The following is a 9,583-nucleotide window of genomic DNA, read 5'->3' on the forward strand; positions in this document are numbered from 1 at the left end:
AAAAGGACGTCGGTATTGTTTAATTTTAATCTATCACATGGTAAATTGTAAAATTAAAATAACATTTGTCCTTTTTCATCTCAAGCAATAACCGCGTCAGTCTTCTAGATCCAACTCGCTGGTAAGTGAATTGAAACCAGTTTTGGTACATTAGGCTCTCCAAAGACAGATGTGAATCTTTTAGTATGCCAGTATATACTTGCAAAAATGGCGATACAGCTCTAATTCAACGAATTAAAGCTTTGTGAAATGCACCACACCCCTTTCAAAGGACACACATGATATCATTGTATGCTTATTAAAATATGAGGCTAATTAAAAGTTTAAAACTATGCTGCCAAGATTTATTATTTTCAAAAGAGTTGTTTATTATCAGGTGTCTTGATATAATTTTCACCCTCAATTTGGAGGACAAGTCTGGTTTGTAACTCACAAAGTGTCAGTTTTACAGAGGAACACGTTAAAGTGGTTTTTCTTTCAGCTAAATCACTTGTAACCAACTTTAAAGGCTTGCAGAGAGGTTGATCTACTGTAACTCCCTCTTCATCTAGTGTTTATTCTGGCGTTGTCAGAGTGAGCTGTCCAACATGTTGAGGAAAAATGCTCTGGCGTGTATTTTGACAGAGAAGACCCACCACTTTAAACCACAGAAGGATGTATGTTAAATACAGTGAATGTAATAAGCAAGCGGAGCGCTAAAATCCCTGACGACATGAATTTATCTATTTGTTTATGTCTTGCTAACTGACGTGCTGAGTGTTACTGCTCAGGCCATGTAAAATTTGGCATTTAAGAGCTGCTGTGTGTGGGGAACACTTGGTAATCATTCTCTTCTCTGCACATTTTTATGACATTTTCTTGGGAATGTTTGTTTTTGGGGAAGATGTCTACATAAGGCATGAGAAATCAGAACAGCGCAGTTAATACTGCAGAGCTGAAGGAGACATCAGCATGGCCAAATGTATGGGAAATAAACACATGAAGTCTCCAGCGGGAAATTACAAAGCGACAGACACAAACATCACCATCACCTCTCCATCCAGACCAGCCTGCTTCCCTGGGGGAATGACTGCAAACTTATTAGCCAGTGATCCAGCACTTGAGGCCCTTAACCTGCAATCTATAGCGCAGGCACTTTAGGGGTCAACCCCCCTCTTCCCTGTTATGTCCTTGTCTGCTTCCCCCAAAACATCCTCATACAAGAAACTCTGTGTCAATCCGTTTCTTGGTTTCTCCAGTTTTTGGAAGGCTGAGGAACTCAGAATGTAAACTCATCTGATTTCATTTGGAAGATATGGTTTTATCTCCAGTATAAGACAAAGCATGGGTACAAAATGTTTTCTGAATTGAAAAAATTTGCATCCAAATACAAGGAAGAAATGGTTAATTTTTTGGCATAAATAAAGGTGATGTGGTTTGGGTAATGATACCAATACCATACATATTTCAAGGTTTGTAATTGTGTCTTTTGTCCTGCCTTCCTTCCATCACCACCAAATGATTACAGCAGATGCCCCTCCATAAGGTAGGGGAAGAGGTGTCTTCCTTCTAAAAGGGAGTTTTTTCTTCCCACTGTCACCAAGTACTTGCTCATAGATGGTTGTTTGATGGTTGGTGTTTTTCTCTGTATTATTGTAGGATCTTGATGGTACAATACAACATGCCATGAGGTGACTCCTGTGATTTGGTGCTATAAATAAAAAGGAATTGAAATACTGTTATTCTGGGGAAAACAATCCTACATCCTTAACTTTGTTCATGCAAGATATAGACTTCAGACACTGGTAAAATCAGGGGCCTTTCCATTTTTTAAAGGGGTGGCACATGTTATTGTGAGTGTGTTAAGTCTGCTGGTGTTTTACAAATTGGTGAAGCAAGTATTTACTTAAACGTTTAATAATAATTATAATCATACAGAAGTTGACACAAGCTTAAGTATCAAAATGCAATCAAAGTATCTAAAGAGGAGGTGTGTGTGTGTGTGTGTGTGTGTGTGTGTGTGTGTGTGTGTGTGTAAAAAAACACTTGTTCCTGAGGATAAATAGGGATCACTTGAAATCATGCAAAGCTGCCTTAAGAGATACAAAAAATAAAAATATGAAGCTAGAAATTAGTATATTTTATTATTATTTATTTGCCATAAATCTCATAAAAATATTTTAATTCCTTGAGCTGAATGTGTAAATTCAGCTCAAGGATTAGAAAGTGGAATCGGCACCTACATAAGTAAATGTGTATATTCCTCCCTTAATTGTTCCCATGTCACTGCTGCACTAAGAACCTCACTGACCCACACAGTTTACCAAGTCTGTTGTTTGGAAACCCGAGCGTGCAGGGGTAAACAGCAGGCCCTGTGCTTTTCTGGCCGTCTGTCCCTGTATCTGCCACGAGGCAGCTAAAGCTCTCCAGGGTCTCTGGCATCCAGAGGGGAGGCTGGTGAGGCAGGACAGGTTGTTTCTTCACTCTGCGGTGCTGTGGCTGTTTTTCTAGGCAGGTGTGGTGTGGCCAGTGGTTTTAGTGTTAAGTGACCTCATCTCAACCTCAGTGTTTGAGGCTCCCAGCATGATACCCTTGGAAGGTGTGCACCACTGCAACTGAAGAAAGTTCCCAGTTTTCTTGTGTTGGCCACTCTTTACTTCAACTGTCTTTTTTTAATGAGCGCCAGTGAGATGCCTGATATCTAACCAGAACGGGAAGTTTGCAACAAAAGAGATTTTTCCTAAACAAATGTAGAGAGCGCTTTGCTAAGAACCCCAGAGTGCTCCTTGCCTTCAGGACAGAAGGGGAAGTTGATTTCTAAACATAAATATGTCTAGATGTATGCCTGTCTCTGGAGATTGCCACTGAACAGGTCAGGCTAAACAAACAGGGGGCTTCCTCTGTCTGTCCGTCTTCCCCACCGAACTGGGAATCAGGAGGTTCCCTGTAGTTAACAGAAACACCAAACTCCTTTAGCCAAGAGTGTGCTTGTGTATGCTTTTATGAGATCCAATTACCCATCTACACAGACTTCACAGAAATGTCTCATTGTGATTAAAAATATAAGCATCACTAATGAGTTCTGTTGCTGATGCTACCTATAGGGTCTAAAGCACAATTCTGTGTTTTGTATGGTTTGCAAAGGTCATACAGATGATTGTTTACAACACAATTATTTACAAGCCAAAGCCTGAAAGCCTTCTCATTCTTTCTTTGTATATCTATATAATTATGAGAGTGAATAACTTCAAAAACATCTTCAATAGAAGTTCTTCAGTATCTTTGCACAACATGTGTTAGTTTGTGAAAGGGTGTATTTGAAGCTTCATATAATGAAGCTCATTACACTGGCTTCCAGTACATTTTAGAATTCATTTTAAACACTTAGTACTGACTTTTAAAGCTTTGAATCATGATGCTCCTGTCTATATTTCTGATCTTTTAGAACCTCACACTCGCTCTCACAGCCTGAGATCATCTAATCAAAGGCTGGTGGTAGTCCCCTGAACACGTTTTAAAACCAGAGGTGATAGATCTTTTAGAGCGGTGGCCCCCAGGTTGTGGAATACTCTCCCTCCATCTTTACATTGCCTGGATTGTATTTATTCTTTTAAACATCATCTTAAGACTCATTTATTGCGACTAGCTTTTAATCAGATTTGTGCTGTATGTTTGATTGTACTGTTTTGTGTTTATCTGTTTTATATTATTGTGAAACACTTTGTGGTTTTTATCCTGTGAAGAGTGCTATATAAATCAATAAAGTAAAGTAAAGTAAAGTTTAAGTCAAACAACAATATTTCGATAACTGTACTATCATCCATGCCTAAGCTTAACCAAACAGCAACTTAAAACAATAATCATAACTCAACTATGTCAAAACTGATGGTTCCACAAAGCGGTACACACCCCAGCCTCCTGGATAAAAGTGTAAAGCCCTGTGCGGCCTTTGTTGGATTTTGTGTCTTTTGCTGCTCCTCTCTGATCCTGGTTCTGCCAGAGGTTTCTTCCTGTTAAAAGGGGTTTTTTCCTTCCCACTGTCGCTACGTGCTTATTTGGTGTTGTCTGATTGTTGGAGTTTTCTCTGTATTACTGTCAAGTCTTAACCTTACAATATAGAGTGTATTGAGGCGACTGTTGTTATGATTTGCTATATCTGAATTTGAATTTAATTTTATACTTGGTCACCTAATACGCAACCGATGTAGCTGCTATGCGCATTGAAAAATTCTGTTGAGAGGTGTATGCAGGTCTTTAAAATATGAAACCAGTTTACCAGAGAAGTATCAGTGTGCTAAAGCTAATGAACACACCTAATACAACGTGTTTCTCACATAGAGTGTATAAAAATGATGAACTAATGCTGGAGTGATTTAAAATGCAAATAAGTCTATAAGAAAATAACCCATAATTCCTCTGCGATCAAAGACCTTAGTAAACAATTTCCTGAAGAATTTATCATTTTAATTGATGGATTCAAATCTTACTGAATACAACATGATGCTCATTTTGGAAAATACTGTTCTCCCACGGAGTTACAAATGATCCTAAAACAGGGTATGATTTAGGGTGGGCCTACCTTGTGATTGACGCGTCATGTATGAGTATGCATTGTACTTGTGTTTCTCAGTCGTATCTTCAGGGTGGTTTATTTTTGAGTGATGCTATTAAGTCCAACACCGTGGATTTTTCATTTCATACTTTTGCAAAACAGTGGAGCTCTAAGACGTCAGTTCTTGATAAAAACTTGTTAATGTGATAGAATCTTTATTCTTTGGGGTCTTATTAACCATAAAACACAGGGCCATAGGTGTAAGCTTGAGTTGCTCCTTCACAGTCTATGTCTGTGTGTGTATTGGAGCAAAGGAGCAGAGGAGGTGGGAGAAAGAAAAAAAAGAGCACCAGGCCTGTCCTCTGTGCCCTACCCAGCTCTGCTATTCATCATCAGGTGGAAAGACTGTTTACTGCCGGGGTCAAGGTCCCAGGCACATGTTTACGGGCTTTCTCAGAAGATCCATTGTTGTTAAAACGCACCCCAAGCACGTAATGGCGACACTGAAGATCATATCTAACAGGGCCCCTCTGCCTCGGAGGCAAATGAAACCCATTTTAACCAGTTTCATAAGAAAAAGAACATTTAAAAAGCCATTTAGAGCTGCGGGATAAGACACTCGCCACGCTTAATTATCTATCTCCTGTGACTGTTTCTTATACCTGCACATATAAATAAAAATGACTTTTTATTTGGCCTCCGATTTGCCCTGAGACACGCTGAATTAGATCTAACATCATATTTCCACGGAAGCTCCCTGTAATTCCATAACCTGTGAGCTGGAAGCAGGAGCTCTGGCTTTCATTTGCTCACTTTTTTCAATGTGGGAGGTTACGTGACCACTCGAACCTTTATAACATTAAAGCCCCCCCCCCATCAAGATCTTTGCGATAATCCACTCCTTCCCCCTCTTTGCTCTTTTTATTCCCCTGTGGGGTGTACAGGAAAATGCTACTTTTTTCTCTCTTCTTCTTTTAGCCCATCAACACCAAACTGTTCCTAACAGCCTGCCTCAGTCCAGGAGTCTGCTGCGTCCTGTGTGGTTAAGGCAACAGTGATGTTCGTCATCTGTGGAGCGTTGAGAGTGAGAAGCAGATTAAGGCTGTCTCCTCAACACTGGCCAGACTTCTGCAGTCTGAAGCCAGAGTTAGAGGCCAGAGTCGAAGTTAAAAAATTACTTCTGCAAACTTTCACATCAGTGGAGGTTGTTTACAGTCCACAAATGTTGCTTTGAATGCAAAACGTTTGAAAACAGCACATTATAAGATGCCCAGGACTCTCTGCAGGCCTCACAGAAGGCTCTTTGTAGCAGAAAATTACACCCCAAAAATGTTAGCTTGGTTATACTAATGTCAAAAAAATTAATAGTAGTATAGATTGGAGGAAAAATATATACAGCACTATGTGTACTGTACGAAACTACTGTACAAACTCACAAACTTTGTCTGTACCTGCTGTGTTACTTTCAGCCTCTATCATGTATTTAACTACTTCGTATTTACCCCATAATATAGTTTCATCCTTCTTTATAAGATCAGGTGCTCTGCTGCCAGCAGACTTATCCATATTTATGATGGTCAGATGCTCCTCATGCTCATAGCTAGATGGAGAAGCTCTGGGTTAACTTATCAAGTTGTGTGATCGTTTAGCCTGATAGCTAATGCTAAGGTAAGTGAAGCCAGATAATGCAAAGATATCCTCTGTATGTACATCTTGCTTATTGCAACAGGCCCCTGATGGCGCCCATCAGATCCCAACAAAAGGGGAGAATCCAGCTGATCTTGTAGATCTTTAATATAAAGTGTACAGAGCAGAGCAAAGACTAGTCCAGTGGCTAAAATCATACAAATTTGCCCCATTTTGTGATGTACATTAGCCCTGAGTGAAGAGAACATGGATTTTTGACTTGTATTTCTGAAGTTGGTCAAAGGTATGGCTCAAGGTTCATATTAGGACAGAATTTGTAAGGTCTGTTTTCAAACTGTAATTTCAACTAACTGAATTGCCAGTAGTATCCTATCTTTTCCTGGGAAGGGTAGTCTTGTCTTCAGGAGAGTGGGAGGGGGAAGATGTGGACATGGGCATGATGGCAGTATGGAAGCAGGAGAAAAAGAAGTTTATATGGCAGTCTGGGACAGGCAGACATAATTTAGACCAGAGGTGGAATCTGAGAGCCCTTTAGTCTAACAGGAAGCACTGGCTTAACTCCTGTCCCCTTTGGATGACAGGAGGCCCAGTCTAGCCTGGTATAGGATGGCTTTGATGGTACCTGGGTTAGCAACAGCTCAGAGTCAATCCATTTGTATAAGAAAAAAATAAATAAAAATGGAAACATTATCTCTGAAGATTACTTTTCTCATAAAAGAATGAAAGAATTAGAGTATGAACCTGAGATTTTGTTGTGAAAAATTCAAAACAGGAACCAAAGTTACCTGTTTTACTTTGAGTAGTAGTACCAGTTGTTAAGAAACATTATGTAAGGTTTTTAAAGCAGCGCCAACAACAGCCTCTGTGCTCACTAGTGGTGAATGAAATTCTTCTGAGCGCTCTGTTAAAGCAGTGAAGGTACAAAACTTACAACAGCTCATAAATGGAGGACAAAAGATACTCCTGTCAATGCAAAACAACAGTTTTAATCTTCTCAGCTAACGCTAAAGCTCAGCTTGCATACTAAAAAATCCCCCCCCCCCCCCCCCCACCAAACTCAGCTCTTACAATAAACCCAGACATCCACGAGAAAGAGAATGTTTAAAGTTTAATGTGTTTGAAGTTAGCATGAAGTTAGCTCACCAGTTTCTAAAGATGATTTCAAATTCAAATTTTATTTGTCACGTACACAGTCATACACAGTATGATATGCAGTGAAATGCTTAGACAACTGCTCGTGACCTAAAGAAAAAAAGAAAAGGCTATGAATAAGATAGGAAATAAATATGAAAAATTAAAAAGGGTAAATTTAGGAAGGAATAAAATAAAATATAAAAATTAAAGTTAAAAAATAAAATAACTGTACAACAAAATACACAATACACAGTATAGAACTATATAAGAATGTATGAAGAAATATAAATATATATATACACAATAACAGCAGCTGTACAAGTATTAACTGGAAATGAAGAATATAATGACCAGTGTTGTGCAATCCACATTATGTCTTGTGCAGTGCAAATATGCTTAAAGTGATTTAAGTGATGAAGTGAAAACAATGTCCAGAATGTCCAGTGTGTGTGTAAGAACCATATGTGTGGGTCAGTACTGTGTGGTGGTGTGATTGAGAGACCGTATCGCCTGCGGGAAGAAGCTCCTCCTCAGTCTCTCTGTGTTGGTCTTCAGGGAGCGGAATCGCTTTCCTGACCTCAACAGAGAGAACAGTCTGTTGTTGGGATGGCTGAGGTCCTTCACGATCTTCCTGGCCTTGGTCCAGCACCGTCTGCTGTAGATTGAGTGCAGGTCAGGGAGCTCGGAGCGGATGGTGCGTTCAGCTGACCGCACAACCCTCTGTAGAGCTCGTCTGTCCTGCATGGTGATGTTCCCGAACCAGGTTAAGATGTTTCCCGTCAGGATGCTCTCTATGGTGCACGAGTAAAAGTTCCTGAGCACCTTGGAGGGCAGTTGGAAGTCTCTCAAGCATCTGAGGTGGTAGAGACGCTGACGGGCCTTTTTCACCATGGTGTTGATGTGACAGGACCATGACAGGTCCTGCGTGATGTGAACCCCGAGGTATTTGAAGCTGTCCACTCTCTCCACTGGGCACTCGTTGATGACAGGGGTCTGGTAGTTCCTCTCCTGCTTAGTGCTGAAGTCCACTATCAGCTCCTTTGTCTTACTGACGTTTAGAAGGAGGTTGTTCCTCTGGCACCAGTTCTCCAGATTCCTAATCTCCTTCAGGTAGGCCGTAAAAAACTAAAGATTAAAAGTTGCATCTCTATCCCTTTGCACATAAATGAAGACAGAAGAATTAAACAGGATGTTCGTATGGTTACTGAAGACAAATGCAATCATACGGCAGGGAAAAGACACTGAAAATGGACCAAACTTCATCAAAGATCAAGTTTTTAGTTCTTTCAAAACACAAATTCATGCATTCAGATTTGTCACCTGCATCCATGGTGTGACGCTCCCATTTCACAACAGCCCAAAGGTGATTTATTGGATTGAGATATGATGTTTGTGTAGGCCGTTTGAGTACCATGAAGTCATCGTCATGTTCAAGAAACCACTTTGAGATGACTTGAGCTTTGACACATGGTTTCAATATCCTGCTGAAGCAGCCATCAGATGATGATACATTGTAGTCATAAAGGGACAGACCTGGCCGTGGTGTTTAAAGGAGTCACTACTATGATGCCCAAACACCACCAGCAGCTCCACGTCTATTTTATCTGATTTGTTTCACAGAGCTACGTGAAAGCATATTCTCCAAAACACAATTGAAGCCAAAAATCCACACAGCCCACCAACAGTACTCCATCTGTAAAACAACAGCAATAACAAAAAAAAACCCAAAACAAAACCCACATCTTACTGTGAGCCAGTCACTGCCTCTCTATGAAACAGTGAGTGATTGACACCATCACTGATGTTCTTGTTAATAAGTCTATAAACACCATGAGCTGGCTAACTAACAGGCTGGTGCCATGTTAGAGCCCCGTCTGGCGCAGTGAAAAAAACGAAAAACAAAGCACAAAGCCTGATTAACTGCTTCTGTTTTTAATATGGGGTTACAGGGAAAATGTACTCCTAATAAAATTAAAAAAATAAAATAAAAAATACAAATATATCATCAAATATGTTAAACTGAGAGACGCTGCAGGCTGGCTGAGACATAGGAGTCCTGTGATCAGTCTTACAGTTTTTACTCAAAATAAATAAATACATTACACATTAAACCCGTTTTAAGCCATGCATTCCAACTCTTATAAACTGCCTGCAGAAAGTCATGTGTTCTACTACTCATAACATTACTTTTGTGCAAACATTGCCTGCAATGCATTGTCTTGTAAAAGCCAATTAGCAATATAATAAAAAACCTTTTGATCACATGTCAAC

The sequence above is a fragment of the Aulonocara sp. 'chitande type north' Nkhata Bay genome, linkage group LG9 (assembly GCF_057382095.1).
Source record: "Aulonocara sp. 'chitande type north' Nkhata Bay isolate Kocher_YH1m ecotype deep benthic linkage group LG9, A_spYH_male_GT1.1, whole genome shotgun sequence".
NCBI classification, from domain to species: Eukaryota; Metazoa; Chordata; class Actinopteri; order Cichliformes; family Cichlidae; genus Aulonocara; species Aulonocara sp. 'chitande type north' Nkhata Bay.